Here is a 19,104-nt window from a genome sequence, read left to right on the forward strand (position 1 = left end):
ATACATTTTGGGCCAGGAGGCCCCATGGTGTGACGACGCAACGCTTATATAAACAGTTACCAAATGCGTTTCAAGACTTGCGGCAAAGGTAAGTTAGACAGAAGGTTTTCTTACACCGTAAATTGTTCTGGTAGTGTGTAACCTGTCGTCAAGGTTTCTAGCATAAATAACATCTTTGATAAAGATTTTGTAACCTAACAGGACAAATCCATCGTGTGAAACGTATGAGATATGATAGAGGGACTGCTTTCAAAATGGTAACTTGGGCGAAAAATGTGTGTATCTGCAGATATGTAGAGATGCCTTTATATCTAGAAAGGTCAAAAAATGGTTCAAATGGCTCTGAGCACTATGGGACTTAACTTCTGAGGGCATCAGTCCCCTAGAACTTAGAACTACTTAAACCTAACTAACCTAAGGACATCACACACATCCATGCTCGTGGCAGGATTCGAACCTGTGACCGTAGCGGTCGCGCGGTTCCAGATTGTAGCGCCTACAAGGGTCACGTAAGTTCTAACTCAAAACGATGAACCAGGTTTTCGTGTTGCAGTAAGGTGAAAATTCGTGTCACAGTGCAAAGGAGCAGTAGATGAACAAATTTTTGCACAGTGTATATCAAAATCAGTCATCCGATTTTAAAGAATCATAACTATTATGTTGAGATAGGTTCGTGAACAACGTAATGTGTAGACTCTCGCGTTTGACATGGTTCCCGCTACGTAGAAGCAACGTACGGCCACTTCAGTTCTAGCAAAAACGGTATCGGGACAAAATAAAGCGCTTTGTGTTCTACGTTTTGCCCAGTACGGGTCAGTAACAACAGTTCAGCGTGACTTTCGTACCAGGTATGGTGTGGGTCCTCCTACAGCACAAAGCTTTAGACGACGGTGTGAGCATTTCCGAGAAACAGATTGCTTGTGTAAAGTCAAATTGCAGGCCGTCCCCGAGTGTGTAATACAGACGACGAACACGTCCGCCATAGTTTCACAAGAGTCTGCCGAAATCCGTTCGCCGTGCAGCTCGACAGCTCAACATACGTCTAGCGTGTGTCCAATGAATGAACTGATACATCGCATAACAGCAGCTGTGGAAGATATTCTACATGTTCATTACTTTCAGAAATATAGGCGTGCCAAATTGGATGCCTCTTTTTGATACGCCCTGTATTTTGTTCTCGATTGGCACTCTTATACTCTTTCTAAAAATACTCGGCGATTCAAATGTCCTTTACAGAATCTGTGAACAGTCAATTTTTTTATATTTTTTAAATGATTTCGGAATGTAAATAAAACTGTAGATAATGCTTGGCTTTCGGGTTGACTACCGCATTATATAACGATAGGCACAGCAACTACGACAGATAGTGGCTCAAAATACACGACTGTATCTGAGACAAACATCGAAAGATTTGGTGACTAGCGTCACATACGAAGAATTAGTAGGACACGAGTTTCCGATTTCTGTCATAAAAACTGACTGACGTCCAAAAAAAGGGAGCGCAGATAGACATTACAGCAGATTTTATAGACGAATGTTGTATAATCTCACTTTTACGTTATGGGAGATCAAGAAACTGCTGCCTCCTGAAACAAATAATCGGCGAGAAGTGTAAACAAAGTGGCATGTGTATCTCTTGCATGTGGCTCCTTTTGAGACAGCGTCAGCTGAACCTGCAGGTAAGCTATGCTGGAGCAGGAATTCCCAAACTTTTCCTCTGACGGAATACTTCGAAAATCCTGGTACACTCCCGGAAATTGAAATAAGAACACCGTGAATTCATTGTCCCAGGAAGGGGAAACTTTATTGACACATTCCTGGGGTCAGATACATCACATGATCACACTGACAGAACCACAGGCACATAGACACAGGCAACAGAGCATGCACAATGTCGGCACTAGTACAGTGTATATCCACCTTTCGCAGCAATGCAGGCTGCTATTCTCCCATGGAGACGATCGTAGAGATGCTGGATGTAGTCCTGTGGAACGGTTTGCCATGCCATTTCCACCTGGCGCCTCAGTTGGACCAGCGTTCGTGCTGGACGTGCAGACCGCGTGAGACGACGCTTCATCCAGTCCCAAACATGCTCAATGGGGGACAGATCCGGAGATCTTGCTGGCCAGGGTAGTTGACTTACACCTTCTAGAGCACGTTGGGTGGCACGGGATACATGCGGACGTGCATTGTCCTGTTGGAACAGCAAGTTCCCTTGCCGGTCTAGGAATGGTAGAACGATGGGTTCGATGACGGTTTGGATGTACCGTGCACTATTCAGTGTCCCCTCAACGATCACCAGTGGTGTACGGCCAGTGTAGGAGATCGCTCCCCACACCATGATGCCGGGTGTTGGCCCTGTGTGCCTCGGTCGTATGCAGTCCTGATTGTGGCGCTCACCTGCACGCCGCCAAACACGCATACGACCATCATTGGCACCAAGGCAGAAGCGACTCTCATCGCTGAAGACGACACGTCTCCATTCGTCCCTCCATTCACGCCTGTCGCGACACCACTGGAGGCGGGCTGCACGATGTTGGGGCGTGAGCGGAAGACGGCCTAACGGTGTGCGGGACCGTAGCCCAGCTTCATGGAGACGGTTGCGAATGGTCCTCGCCGATATCCCAGGAGCAACAGTGTCCCTAATTTGCTGGGAAGTGGCGGTGCGGTCCCCTACGGCACTGCGTAGGATCCTACGGTCTTGGCGTGCATCCGTGTGTCGCTGCGGTCCGGTCCCAGGTCGACGGGCAGGTGCACCTTCCGCCGACCACTGGCGACAACATCGATGTACTGTGGAGACCTCACGCCCCACGTGTTGAGCAATTCGGCGGTACGTCCACCCAGCCTCCCGCATGCCCACTATACGCCCTCGCTCAAAGTCCGTCAACTGCACATACGGTTCACGTCCACGCTGTCGCGGCATGCTACCAGTGTTAAAGACTGCGATGGAGCTCCGTATGCCACGGCAAACTGGCTGACACTGACGGCGGCGGTGCACAAATGCTGCGCAGCTAGCGCAATTCGACGGCCAACACCGCGGTTCCTGGTGTGTCCGCTGTGCCGTGCGTGTGATCATTGCTTGTACAGCCCTCTCGCAGTGTCCGGAGCAAGTATGGTGGGTCTGACACACCGGTGTCAATGTGTTCTTTTTTCCATTTCCAGGAGTGTATTTTGATGGAACAATTGTTTATTTCGTGGGTTATTAATTTTTTAAAATGTGAATGATTTGATTTATTCGCCAATTACTTCAGTCTTAAAACATAAAAAAATAAAATTTTAATAAAGTAATAAGTATTGACAAAAAGTAAACAAAAAGACGCTGTGTTAATAATAGTTTTTTCGCTGAGTGCTAGAGGAGAAAGGAGGCAGGGAGGGGGAGTGGGTGCGATATTATCAGCTTAATAGATTTACATTTGGTATAACAATAAAGTAACTTGCGTAAAAAGAGAGCCTTAGGTTTGAACTATGAAAACTAAAATTATGTAGAAAATTACAATTAAAATATTAAGAGTATACAGCAGTGCGGGAGGGACGTCATAACTATACCGGATTTACGTGCGGCAAAACATTATAGGACACTGTGTAAAAAGAGAGAACCTTCGGTGTAATTATGTAAACTTATCGTGAAAATATTTAGTGTGTGGAACAAAAGATGTGTAAACTGTAAAAGGTATAAAATAATGAAATTATACGTGGTCCGGGTAGCCGTGCGGTCTAGGGCGTCTTGTCGCGGTTCGCGCAGCTCCCCCTGTCGGAGGTTCGACTCCTCCCTCAAGCATGGGTGTGTGTGTTGTCCTTAGCGTAAGTTTGTTTATGTTAGATTAAGTAGTGCGTAAGCCTAGGGACAGATAACCTCAGCAGTCTGGTCGTATAGTCATTACCACAAATTTTCAATTTTTTATACACGCTCCAGTCTCGTCAACGTGATCACCGCCTGTGTTCGACGTCAACCTGCTACAATTATCCATGGACGGCAGGTAGCAGAACTAGCAGAGGAGGATAATAAGTTTTCCCGGGCCACGCGGGAAACAATGCAATCGTTGTAATGCGGAAACGAAACGCTTTGTCCGACTCGCAAAAGGCCATGTAAGTCATGCTCAAAAGCATACGATCGACCTGAAATTGCATTTCGCCTGATTCGCATGCAACCCGCATAACGCGCGCAAATCCTCTAATCGCTCCTCGGTACAGTCGTTTGACTATTGAAAATGGGTCCAACATGTCACCACTAGAAAACCCTGCTCTGTATCGCAATAACTCAAGATGTAAAGTAATACCACGACACTACAAATATCAGGTAGCACCTTATCACAGGTTAGACTGTCCTTAAGGATTGTAAGCTCACATTTATTACATAAATGACATACCCGAAATGTTACCACATTTATTATTACGCCAGATAGGCAATGCACGTAGTAAATTCGTCGTATTTATGATTTCCTCTTCAAAGTAACATTCCGTACTTATTATTTAACAAAAAATGACATAAAAATTTAGGTTTTTCACGAGCAGCTAGTTGGGGATATGAATGAACTTAAACTGACACGACCGTCTCGTTCTGCATATGTATTCAAACCCAGGTCACGCAGACTAAGCAAAGATTTCATGAAGGAAACTAACAGTCATTCCAGACTAGGCGTACAGAGCGTGATATACCTCGATTTTAGGCAGTATCAGTTACCAAATATCAACTTTAAATTATATAACTAAACATCCTACCCAGCATCAATCGTCCCTGTTAACGAACTACCAGAGATATTAAATATTACTTCTTCACAAGTAACTTACTTGAAATGCCGTGAGGTAAAGCTTTGTGTTGGACAGGGATTCGAACCCAGCACGTAATCCGACTGGTATCGAAGCACATTCAACTGTGACATTTCGGATTTTCTAGGCAGTAGGTAGATGTTTTAACTGAAATGACGAGACGACACATTAATTTTTTCCTTTCCAGGAAACATCTATTGCTGTTATATTCTAGAGAAAACGAACGTTAAATATGGCTTGGTTACACCAGCAGCGACATGTGAGCATATTTGAACCAGAAAAAATGTGACTAAGAGTTCAGTGCTGACTGGGAATCGAACCCCACACATATCGTTGTTGACTTCATACAAAGAGACGTCAGCTACCGAATTTTTCTCCACCAGTAGCGTGGCCGAGCGGTTCTAGGCGCTTCAGTCTGGAACCGCGCGACCGCTGCGGTCGCAGGTTCGAATCGTGCCTCGGGCATGGATGTGTGTGATGTCCTTAGGTTAGTTAGGTTTAAGTAGTTCTAAGTTCTACGGGTCTGATGACCTCAGATGTTAAGTCCCATAGTGCTCAGAGCCATTTGAACCAATCCACCAGTAGCTCCGAGTAACATCCTTGAACTTACAGTGATCTCGCAAATAGTTCTGTGTCTCGCTGGGAGTCAAAAACGTCAGATATCATTAGTGTTGACAACGAATGAAAATACATTAAATATCAAAATTATTATCCACCAGCAGATAGGTGTTCTCATGCTAGAGCTTGATAATATATAATGAAAACTTTAGTGCCGGGCCAGAATTCGAACCCATTCACGCGCAATATGTGGACTTGTTGAGGAATGTGCAGTTTTGAACAAACAACAAATTGTAGTCGAGCTGTATTGTCAGGAAGGGATCAAATTCCGCGTTTAGGGTGATCTGAGTTGCATTCCCAGATCAGAACCAATTTCATCGACATACAGAAACTCAAATAAAAGGTAGAATAAGTGTCCTGTGACACTACGTAGCGTTTGTTCCGTCACTAGAAATAAATAACCAGTAGAAGAAAGGTTACTGGTGACAGAGTTTCTACATGTCGGCACTCCTGACTTTATTGCGGTTCAAATTAACGTCTACTTGGTAGAGAATGAATATCATGTTTAATGTGATTTTCAGACCACAATTCCATTATACGTTCTTCACTTGGCCAGAAGAGAACAGAATCTGTTTCTCCCTATCAAAAATCATCAGCAGAAGTTGGAATCAAACCCAAACCATAATTATTTGAACCCATCAGAAATCCAACAGACCACCAAATCCTGTCCTATCAGACTCATTCTTCTATCATAACACCTTTGCGCCACACTGGATGAGAATTCTGACACACAAGCTCCCTGTAGTGGTTTGCAGCATGTTCAGTACATTCATTCACTTGGTTACACAAATCACCATGAACTAGCTGCCTCGGCTACCCAGTGCATACATTCGACTCTACTTTGTAATCACTGAAATAAAATCATGTAACTCCCACCTATACAGAACTGCCAACAGTGTAGGATGCAGAAATTTAAACAGGAAGTATTCCTTTCCACTTGAGCTACTCTATAGCGTTACCTGTTTGTTGAAAACGGCGTGCAGTGCAAAAGGAGAAAGCTGTAACTGCCTGTATCTCAGAAGTCTGGATCCGGTCATATGCATTATCTCGCAGCACTGTGGAATGCGAAAGTTCTGGAGGCATTGTTGATGACTTCTGGAGGTGTTGTATCCATGTGTTAGCTAGTAGCGTAATGGTAAGCATCGCCCACCGTGGGTAAGACGTCGCGAGTTTGAGTACATTCACTGCTACATTTTTGAAAACGCAATTCTGCTGCCTGATGAAGATATCAATATAATGGAACTTTGAACATAATCCCTTCACTTCTCAACCCAAAACAGTCGCATGTGGAAAAAGGGCTAACTACTGCGACATTTTGTTCTTTTCAGGTTTACTATACGGCCAGCCAGCAGATGCATCTCGAAACTCTTGTATTATGTATGGGTAGAGCACATCGTGCCAAAATACATCAGTAAAATATTTTCTACATTACCTGTCGTGTGGTAGTGGCATTTATTCTTCCTCAAACCTTGTTTGACAGCTTTAACTCAGAATAAGTTTTCTGTATGCATTTAATCAATAAACAGCATGTGCATTGTCAGACTGTTATAGATAAAATCAGAGAATTCGCATATATATATATATATATATATATATATATATATATAATTTCTCTCTCATGTTTACTATGTTTACTATTGTTTCTACAACACTAAAAGAAACCTTAAGAAAATTGTGCACTGTATTATAAGAAATGGAATAAGACTACCCACGTTAAGCTTACGACGAAAGTCTGTTTTAATAAAACTGATTATCTGTACACAAGCATGCCTCTATCGGCACGGATTAGTAAAATACCACTCACTTGCCGGCGTGAGTGGCCGTGCGGTTGTAGGCGCTACAGTCTGGAGCCGAGCGACCGCTATGGTCGCAGGTTCGAATCCTGCCTCGGGCATGGATGTGTGTGATATCCTTAGGTTAGTTAGGTTTAATTAGTTCTAAGTTATAGGCGACTGATGACCTCAGAAGTTAAGTCCCATAGTGTTCAGAGCCACTTGAACCATTTTACTACTCACTTAGATTTCGATTGGGTCTGTATTTAATTGGTATGCTGTGTCATACTCAAGAGGTATGCAAATGTGGCATTTGATAAATAAAGTTATGTATTTCTAGAAATCCAAAATTTGCTTGTCAGCATCGGAAAGAGGCGTTATCTGTTGTGCAGTATTGTAAGTTTTTCACCAATACACTCTGAGCCGAAAGATTTTTCTTGCGATTTCCTAATCAATGTTTGATCTGACTGCTTATAGCTCTTTGACAGAAGGGATTAAAAAGTTACAGTTAGCGAGACTAGAACAGCGAACCATAAGAAATGGTTTTTCACAGGTCAAAAGTTACCACAGAGCTAGCGAATAAGTATGTGCCTTGGCTTCCTCTTACGAGTCCAATGGTAGTTAGAAATCGTAAACCGAAATTTAAAGGACGAGATTAGTTGCGACTCTCCTGGGTTGAAAACCGTAAATTTATAACCTTTTGTTACACCTCAAGCCATAATAACTCAGATTATTCAATGGAAATGACAGGAAAAATCAAGTGAACTTGGGGGCTTAATTCCGTGCACACCAGGAAGTAAGTCGTCGATCACAGAGTTGCCCAACATACCTTGCCTTGTTGCCAAATCTCAGTCACAGTACCAGCAGGAAGAAGACGAACCGATGTGATCCTACAGCGGGCTGGGAAGTGACCATAGCTGACATCTCAAAGACGCGGCTGCGTGGAATACGTAATGCGTCTGATTCGCATTTCTGTAACTAGGTTTAGGGACTGGAGCGTAGTTGCTAATAATACTCACAACTGACTGCCAACTAAGCATCATAAATCAGTACCACTCATAGTTGTTCCTTTCATAAGTGTACTCAAAACTAAGAAATTCATTCACGAACGTTTTCGTGCCTCGCCGATAGTCGAGCACAACAAAAAAGTAAAGTAAAAAATAATGTGTGTGAGTATGTGAGTGTGTGTGTGTGTGTGTGAGAGAGAGAGAGAGAGATAAAAATAAAAAAGAATGAGAGAGAGTAAAAATTTGTTGCAAAGAAATTGAATCATGGTATGTAAAGTGATCTTTCATTAATGTGACACATTCCACATCATTACGAAATTTCGCATTCATGATCTGTGGCACAAGTATTAAGCTAGTCAAATCTAATGTAATCTAATCATATCATATTGCTGACTAGCGACGAAGAGTCATGAATTACCGAAATTTTCGCCAATATCAGTAACCAAATCTAAATTTGAAAATAAAAGACGTCAGTTTTTGTAATAAACCGGGACTCCTATGAAGACCCTTTCGTCCCTATTTACTAACCACGAAAGATGTCTGATATACCTCCATTCGGAACTAACGAACTGTGCATCCATTTAAAGATGAAAAAAAGAAAAAGGTTCAAATGGCTCTGAGCACTATGGGACTTAACTTCTGAGGTCATCAGTACCCTAGAACTTAGAACTACTTAAACCTAACTAACCTAAGGACACCACACACATCCATGCCCGAGGCAGGATTCGAACCTGCGACCGTAGCGGTTCATCATAGGTTTAAGAGTAGTCGAATTATAGCTGATAAGGAAAAGCTGAACGAAGCGAAAAAGAGCGTAAAGAGAGCAATGAGAGAAGCATTCAACGAATTCGAACATAAAACATTGGCAAACAATCTAAACAAGAACCCTAAAAAGTTTTGGTCATATGTAAAATCGGTAAGCGGATCTAAATCCCCTATTCAGTCACTCGTTGACCACGATGGCACCGAAACAGAGGACGACCGAAGAAAGGCAGAAATACTGAATTCAGTGTTCCGAAACTGTTTCACTGCGGAAAATCGTAACACGGTCCCTGACTTCAGCCGTCGCACGGACGCCAAAATGGAAAATATTGAAATAAACGATATCGGAATTGAAAAACAACTGCTATCACTTAGTAGCGGAAAAGCATCCGGACCAGACGAGATACCCTTAAGATTCTACAGTGATTATGCTAAAGAACTTGCCCCCTTTCTATCAGCAATTTATCGTAGATCGCTGGAAGAACGTAAAGTACCTAGCGACTGGAAGAAAGCGCAGGTCGTTCCCATTTTCAAGAAGGGTCATAAATCAGATGCGAATAATTATAGGCCTATTTCGCTTACGTCAATCTGTTGTAGAATAATGGAACATGTTTTGTGTTCTCGTATTATGACGTTCTTAGATAATACAAATCTCCTTCATCATAACCAACATGGATTCCGCAAACAGAGATCATGTGAAACTCAGCTCGCCCTATTTGCCCAAGAAATTCACAGTGCCGTAGACACTGGCGAGCAGATTGATGCCGTATTCCTGGACTTCAGGAAGGCATTTGATACGGTTCCGCACTTACGTTTAGTGAAAAAAATACGAGCTTACGGAATATCGGACCAGGTTTGTGATTGGATTCAGGATTTCCTAGAAGAAAGAACACAACATGTCATTCTTAACGGTTCAAAATCTGCAGATGTAGAGGTAATTTCGGGAGTACCGCAGGGAAGCGTGATAGGACCTTTATTGTTTACAATATACATAAATGACTTAGTTGACAACATCGGTAGCTCCGTGAGGCTATTTGCAGATGACACGGTTGTCTACAAGAAAGTAGCAACATCAGAAGACTCGTACGTACTCCAGGAGGACCTGCAGAGGATTAATGCATGGTGCGACAGCTGGCAGCTTTCCCTAAACGTAGATAAATGTAATATAATGCGCATACATAGGGGCAGAAATCCATTCCAGTACGATTATGCCATAGGTGGTAAATCATTGGAAGCGGTAACGACCGTAAAATACTTAGGAGTTACTATCCGGAGCGATCTGAAGTGGAATGATCACATAAAACAAATAGTGGGAAAAGCAGGCGCCAGGTTGAGATTCATAGGAAGAATTCTAAGAAACTGTGACTAATCGACGAAAGAAGTAGCTTACAAAACGCTTGTTCGTCCGATTCTTGAGTATTGCTCATCAGTATGGGACCCTTACCAGGTTGGATTAATAGAAGAGATAGACATGATCCAGCGAAAAGCAGCGCGATTCGTCATGGGGACATTTAGTCAGCGCGAGAGCGTTACGGAGATGCTGAACAAGCTCCAGTGGCGGACACTTCAAGAAAGGCGTTACGCAATACGGAGAGGTTTATTATCGAAATTACGAGAGAGCACATTCCGGGAAGAGATGGGCAACATATTACTACCGCCCACATATATCTCGCGTAATGATCACAACGAAAAGATCCGAGAAATTAGAGCAAATACGGAGACTTACAAGCAGTCGTTCTTCCCACGCACAATTCGTGAATGGAACAGGGAAGGGGGGATCAGATAGTGGTACAATAAGTACCCTCCGCCACACACCGTAAGGTGGCTCGCGGAGTATAGATGTAGATGTAGATGTAGCGCCTGGAACCGCTCGGCCACTCCGGCCGGCTTTAAAGATGAAGTGCGTGATGTGAAGTTCTGTGAGGGAGATACGAACCCAACACATAATATGATTGTTAACTGAGTACAATCAAATGTTATGATCGGTTTTTATTACCAGCTGCTAGGTGTTTGAATCTAAAATAAAATACAAATTTTTGTGCCTGAGAGACAATCGGACCGCACACCTACCGTCCTTCTTTATCATTCCTGAACATAGCTTAAGTATCAATTGCTTACTCACCAACAGTAGGATTTGTCCGTGTCTGACCAGAAATAACAACACCTCTTGAGCTTGTTGGCAACACATGAACAGATGTTAAAAATGCATGTTAATTTTCGTTAGCACTCCGGTGTGCATGTGATAGGGCTTGAAATTAAATTATGAATATTTTTGTACTGGATCAGGATTCGGACCCACATACTTACCATTGGAGGAGACCTAGAGAAGAAAATTCTTGGGAAGAGGAACAAAGTGTTTGAACCATACTGTTCCGAGAGATTCAGATCCTCGAAAAGGAGATACGAATTCGAATTACATTGCAGCACCAAATTTTTCAACGTCTCTAATTCAATTAAGTAAAAGTAAAATAAGAGCTCTGTTCCTTTAAATGTCTATCCGTTCATCAAATAAAATAAAATTTTCTAATGTAAATAAGTTTACTGGTGAGAGCATTTCTCTTTACCATGAATTCCGCTTACGTAGTCTCCCAACGTAAACCGGCTCTGCCCAGTTGGTAATGAAGGAACGTGATGTTTAATGCGGATTCTGGACTATAACGGCTTTCTCTTGAGGTTACCAGAGGTAAAATAAATCTGTTTGTGCTTCTTAAAAGTAAATGCCTGAACCCACGCATTGCGCCTGTGATAGTTCGTTCCACCAGTCCATTGTGGCCACATTTCCCAGCCCCAGGAGTGAGCCGTAGCGGATGATGTGCTTAGCTTACAAAGTTAGTCACGGTGGAAAAAATGCAAGTCTATTAAATGGTTTAGTAGAAGCAAGATTCTGACGCGGAGTTTATGCTATTCCCATGTCAGCAGGAGGTAAACACTCTTCTAGGGATCATAGCCTCGATGTGAGGCCATTTTGAAATTTTCACTAATTCAGCAAATTTCTAAGTTCGAGAAAATCCACTGCGAAGTGTGAAGTTACCGGGTAATTCGATTATTAGCGTCATTATTACTATAATTTTCTTCATACCGCTGCTGGAAGACATGTGTTGAAGATCATTTAATGTCTTTTGTCACTATAGAAGTAGTTGCCCAAGAACAGGTTCTTTCCCTGTCTACGCCGGCCGCGGTGGTCTCGCGGTTCTAGGCGCGCAGTCCGGAACCGTGCGACCGCTACGGTCGCAGGTTCGAATCCTGCCTCGGGCATGGATGTGTGTGATGTCCTTAGGTTAGTTAGGTTTAAGTAGTTCTAAGTTCTAGGGGACTGATAACCACAGCAGTTGAGTCCCATAGTGCTCAGAGCCATCCACTTTCCCTGTCTACGGAATCCATATGATTTGGTCGACGTGACCTGTTTCAAGTTTTGAATGACGGAGATTGTTTTATAAAATCAATTGTTTTCCTTTGCAATAAACAGAAACATTTTCATTCTAAGCTATCCAGGTTCAAAATTTTCGCAATATTGGTTCAAATTTAGTATTCGGTTCTATAATATAGGAAAGTATTTCACAGTTGTAAAACCCACATTCGATTCATTGACCTTAAACTTAGTCGCTGACCATAAATTCTAGCTCAGAGTGACACCAGTTTAAGTGACCTAATGTAGCGTAAACTGTTTGCCAGAGCTTTTTCTCGCGGGAAAATATGCAATTCACTCATTGGCCTCCATAAGTACACTCTAACAGTAAGTACTGTGTGTATGCAATGCATAGGAATTGTAGAATTTTGTGGTGCTGTCTCTTCCTTTTCTGTATACAATATGCCTGACCTAAACGGGCCCTTTATCATTACAGGCCCTTGGCAGTGCAACATCATACTGATAACAGTAATGTGCTTTTACTGACAACCTGACTGTTCGTTTTACCCGATTTTGTAATCATTTAAATAAAACAACGTGACCTTCCAGTGGGTGACATTTCGTCCCCCTTTTCCTTCTGTGAAATATGTCAGTAAGCTTTTTGCTTCCAACCAGCGAGATGCAGCAGAGTACGGCCGATAAACGATCCACTAACCACGATTTAGTGCCGTCAAGACAATTTCTTTAAACATTGTGGTAGCTGAAGGAATGTAGTTTCTTCTTAAATCATCTTATGCAGCAACGTTCAAAGATATTTCAAATAGGAAAAGCTCTTTATCCAGGTACGACGGTTGTCAAACAAAATTCCCACAGTCTGTGTCAGGTTGATCTTTTCGTCTGATAGCACTGTTTAGCTATTTTGTCTAAGAGGTATGACAAGTAGTGTTCCTGTAGCTGTGGGAATCATTGGTTGAAAACGAGTTTAACACCAATGGATACAGCACTGCTAAATATTCAAAATGATTATCAACCTAAGTTTTGAGTTCATCCAGAAACTGAGGCTTATTTATAACATTGAAGCTAGACTGTGTATCCTTGTCTTCCTTGAGTGGGCATTGGAAGGCGTTTACACACACGTATACAATACTATGAATACTTCGAACGCATACAGCCAATCTTTTAAGACACTGGTTTCAGATGAAAGGAAACATTGCGCTGTTGGACTGGCCTCCAAAAGCTGCTGACCTCAATCCCATAGAGCACGTGTGGGCAGAGATGGAAAAAATTATTAGGAGCAAAAGACCTGCACCAATATCCAAGGCAGCGTTGTCGGAAGCAGTTCACGCTACGTGGGAAGAGATGTCACAGAGTGACAGATTCATCAGAAAGCTTGTTGCTTCTGTTCCCCGGCGATTAAATTCAGTTGTAGAAGACGACGGGAACTGGACGCGGTACTGAGCCTACTGTGTTAATAGGAAGAAGACTTTTCTTAAAGCACATATTGTTTCAGTTCAGTTCTCTTTACTTTGGTGCAGGGACACGCAAGTGACAACGCAGGCACAAACGAGAGATCCGTAATTTGAATGTCAAACAGAAGGCACAGTGGTGGCTACATGGTGGCATAGGGGTGAAGAACAAGAATACAAACACAAATGTCTTGGGTTCGATCCCTTGTCAATTCAACGATTTTTATGCGCAATTTTACCCTTATTTCCCCTCGAGCAGTGTTTGTCGATGTGAAAAATTCCGAGTTGCACTGTGGTCCGAAAGCCACTTTAAACTGTAGGTTACCCTATTAACTGCCTAGGTTAGTCAACTGAAAGGTCGGAGGAAAGCGACGGCATACCACCTCGAACAAGACCGTACCTAGTAAGGCACTGTGGTGTTCAAACCAATCTTCCGACTGATGACAAAGTTAATGATCTTCGGGTTATTAACATTTTTGTGTTTTCATGCTGTAGCTTTGATACCAGTAAACGTAAGTAACCGGACGAGCACTGTTACCGTTCGAGTTGTCAAGGTGGTAGACGGAGATGCTGTCGAACCCAGTAACAATTTTTGTCATGCCTATGTTTCAGTCGAATACCTCTCTGTGCCTTATCAGAGTAGGCTACTTGAAGGCAGCGACACACTGTAGATCCACCCAAAACGCATTGTTCTTGTTAGAATTTGTTGTAATTAAATTTCAATTAGTAACAATCTACCATTAAGATTTTCAGCAAGGGTTAATGTAATATCATTAAGTCACAGAGGCATGTTGTTCGTTTGGTATGGCGGCTGGGTAGCTCAGCGTGTTCGGTCAGAGAGCTGGTTGGCCTCTGCAATAAAAAACTGAGTGGAAGGATCAACCACCGAACTTGAACAGGATGTCTTGCGACGTTCGCAACGACCAAAACACAACGATCAAAAAAAAAAAAATGTGTAGTGAGTAGCGTCACTGACCAATATAGAGTTGTTTGGTGAGGCGGTGGTTCCCGTCATATCACTTCCAAAAATTTTTTTTCTAACATTCGCGTTTTTAGTAGTTTTTGATACTTTATTATTAGTTTAATATAAGTATATGTAAAAATATTTGATGTTATGTAAATATAAGTTCACCTTTTTGAGGGTGACTTCGTTCGATTGGCTTAATCTACAGGACAGCTTGCGCTACTTGTATAAAGATATTTTGCTCCTTCTTCTTTTATGATTCGTAATTCACATGTTGAAAAGATTCTGCTACTGGGTAGGAACAGTGATCAAGTAAGACTGACCTTGGGGTTTTACTGAAATGTGGGAATGAAGAAATAATGTTTATCTTATGCGGAGAAGTATTCCAAATTTGTACCGCACTGTTTGTAACGGAACTTCTATAAGTCTGTGTCCTTATTGATTGGACGTGGTACTTTCTTTTTCGTGGGCGATGGTGGAAATGTGCGTTTTAATAGAGCTAACGTGGGAATTTTACGCGCACCCGTTGAGTAAACAGTGTGATTTACGAACTAGAAACATCCCTCAACTGCCGCTGGAGTGCGTTGCGACCGCGTATACCACGTTGGGACCCACGTACCGTATGCACAAGTGGCATCGTTCCTGAGCATTCAGCAGCACGTTGAACTTGGCACGCTCAACGTTAACGTTCGACAGCATGGTCCGTGTGCCGACGGCTTAAGGCCCTCGTGCTGTGACGGCTCGTTTCACGCCCCGCCAAACAGGCGGCGGACTGGTGACGTAGCGGGCAGTAACCCACTGCCCCGTCTTGGCGGTCGCGGCTGCTCCTCTGAGTCGGCGTTGGCCCGCTATAGTGGCAGCTCCAGGATTGAGGAGCCTCAGGGCGTGCTGCACCGTCAAGACGCGACCTGCGGTACTCAATCAGCATCCCACATGGTGGCCAGGAAACACCGACCCCATGAAGTGAAACTGATGCTAACAGCAGTGATTTTAGTATATTTGGCTTGGCTATATGCAGAGGTATAATCGTCCACAAAGCAATGGTTGGCCTGAAATACGCCATTTGGTGCATAACTTAAACACTTTGATGGTCGCCAGTGTGGAAAGGCTTGTGATACCTTGCCGCTTGAGTACAGCTGCGTTAACTAATTCCACACCATACCAGGCATACAATCCTCGCCACATTTTGACAGCCATGTTACGAGACAATTGAGTAACGATGAGGAAACTATTGAGAAAGCAATTATGGAGATCGATTGCTGTTCTTTTCTCCATTGTATGCATTTAAAAATCACTGCACACAACGGGACTGTATGGATTCCAATCTAATTAAGCTATGTTACAATTCGCAAAGCGCCACACCCCGCTAACTTGCAACTACTGCTGCTGCAATCCTCGTTCTAACTCTGAGATTTAATGACGAAATGTTGTTGGTGGGCAACAGTACCTTGGAGCACGCATTTCAAAGAAAATATCATCACATTCAGAAATAATTTTTGCTTTGCTAATTACCACAATGGAAGTACAAGAACTGTCAAAAAGATTGTGAGATATTCCAGAAATATTTAGGTTATCTTTTTAGTACATTTACAGTTAAAACATTTTTCTTTGACTTCTTCCTCAAATGAGTGTAATCATTTCCTACTTGTAACCTACACATGATTTAAGTTTGCTTGATGTTTGGTAACTGTTGCGTTCATATTGCATTTGTTGAAAAGTTCTTAAATATTCAGTAGTTTATTCATTTCATATTGTTTAAGTAGTTATAAATTTAATAGCAGGACATCTTTACAGATTGAGGTATGTGAACTTTAATTACAATATTACCTTCATTACTCCTCACTTTTACAAAATCAAAACAAACTTCCTTTCGTCAAAACACAGGTTCTCTACGAGAAAAGGCACCTACAGAAGGCGTTCGAAAACTGCTTTGTTACATCTTGACGACTTACAGACTTTGTGATTTTTTTAACTGGGAAATTCTTTCCTATTACATCGTTTGACCACGAATTCGGCGATCAGAGACTGAAATCAGTCACCCTTCAAGTATCTAGCAGTCTCTGTCCAGATATATTTAGGGTCGAATAAACATAAATCCAACCGTGTGGAACGCAGAAACGACGCTCAGATTTGTTGTAATGATCCTCAGGAAGTGTGATTCACGCATCAAAGACGTGACTTACAAACTCTTGATTGACAATTGCCTAAGTTAGAGTGATGAAGAAGATAGGAAATATTGAAAGAAAAACGTCACGATCTGTTACATGGTTGTTCCGTGTGAGAGCATCACGGAAATCCTTAACGAATTGTAGATAGAGACGCTGCAGCAAGCAAGATTTGAAGGTGGCGGGGAATGATTACGCACAAAACATGAAGAGGTGATGTCCCAAAGAGAGCGAGAAACTTTTGTTTCCTCCGACATATATCTCGACCACTGACCACGAAATCAAAGCAAGCGAAATTCCAGATCAAATGGAAGTTTTCAGACAGTCTTTGTTCCTTCATATCACTTGCGAATGGTACAGGAGAGCCGGGAAATGAGACTGAAAGACTGCGTACCTTGCTTGACACACAGTACGGTGACATGAGTTTACAAATGTAGCCTACATGCAGAGGACAGCTCTCCACCTTCACTTTGGCTCTGTGAGTCTGCGTATACGTACACGCACAGACCTGACCACATGGCAGCTGCAGGATATTTGCTGTGCTCAGAACGCAGCCCACGGATGCGTCCCCCTGAACGAGGGTACCGAGCCATCAACAGATTTCTTCCGCACAGAGGATCAAAGCGTCCAGCAGAGCGGCGCAGCGCGAGCTGAGCCGACGCCGCTTGATGTCAGCCGTGCCCCACTGACAAACTCAGTCCGGTGTCTGCCCGCCTCTCATTTCCCTCTCAACATCCAGTCCTCAACTGCAGCATACTCTGACGTTTTTTAAAGAGGCGACGTTCATGAAAAACACACATTATTTAAAAGATGTACCAAATCCACAACTTCCAAGGTAAGGCAACGAAATTTTTTACCGTACTCTCCATAAAATTACTATTTACTATTAAGTTCCTGGGATTGTACACAATTACCTTCTTTATGGCATTTAAAAATTTTATTTAATAAAAAATAATACATTTACATTTTTCTCAAACACTATTCAGGAGATTTCTACAAAATTTTACCTATTGTAAGCTTCTCTCGTGAGGTTTTTTGAATATATCGTATAAAAGAATATTAATAATTTTTAATTATGGTTCTGTAATTATAATATAAAATTCAGCAAAATTCCACCGCCTTTGTTCCGTATCTCAGCTTATACTCAGAATTTTAAAATTTACTGTTGAGACAGCAACTATTGGCTTTATAGAAATAAGTGCACAAACTTCCATAGTTCTAGCCTTCATAGATTCTGAGAAAAATGTGCACAAACTTTACAAAAATGTAATTTTCAGGAAATGCAATTTAACGTTAACTGTAACGTTTTTTCTTATCACCTCCTCATAAGGCTCCAAATTTGTACTCAAAGGTACTTTTTCTGTTTTACTGTTTTCTACCTTCTTTCCTGTACCGTGTCTTCAACCGACTTTCCAGATGAAGTGAGGCCCTGTGAATCTACTTCTCTCAAGATGTCTTGAGTTGAATTTGCTGTCTCAAAGCCCACTCTGTCTGATACCTTCTTCCTCCTCATATTTACGTCATTAAATACAAAACCTGGTTCATACGTGGCAACTCTGACAACTGAAGCAGATGAAAATGTGGTATTACTACACCGTTTCCATATGAATGAAATTAGAAACTCATTTAGATTCTGGGTTTTGCCATGAACACACTGTTTTACAAGTTCATTATCAGCCAGAAACCATTAAGTGGACATCAACGATGCAGTCTCTCAGATTCTTCTTGTGAATATAGAGTTTTATACTCCTCTGAGCCCATTGATATTTACACCAGCTAATGGGGCACAGATGAATGGGATCTCAACTATTTACAAAATGTGGAAAGATGTAGGCCATGAGACCAATCTATCATTTGCTAAAGGGGCCTAGAAAGGCATCTAAACACCACAATGAAGTTCTTTAGTGTTAATTCACCATGAGCATACCCCCTTGTCTCGGAAGCTAGCACTTTGCACATGAAGTTACACTATAGCTCGCGTCAGGTAAGACGACGTTTCCGCGTACAGAGCCGGAGCAATGAAGGGTTGAGAACTGCACATGCGCGAGAGCAGAGAGCGGTCAAAGTCTACGTTGCCGAACTCCGTTGCGCGGACAGCAGTCAGGTTCATTTGCGTACGGTATATCGTAAAATACGTTCAAATCTATGCGGGAATGGTAAATAATAAAACCAATTTCGATCAGTGGTCGTGAGAGAAATATTAACTCATGTCCTGACGACGTTGCGTCCACTGCTCC

The sequence above is a fragment of the Schistocerca americana genome, chromosome 5 (assembly GCF_021461395.2).
Source record: "Schistocerca americana isolate TAMUIC-IGC-003095 chromosome 5, iqSchAmer2.1, whole genome shotgun sequence".
In the NCBI taxonomy this organism is placed as follows: Eukaryota; Metazoa; Arthropoda; class Insecta; order Orthoptera; family Acrididae; genus Schistocerca; species Schistocerca americana.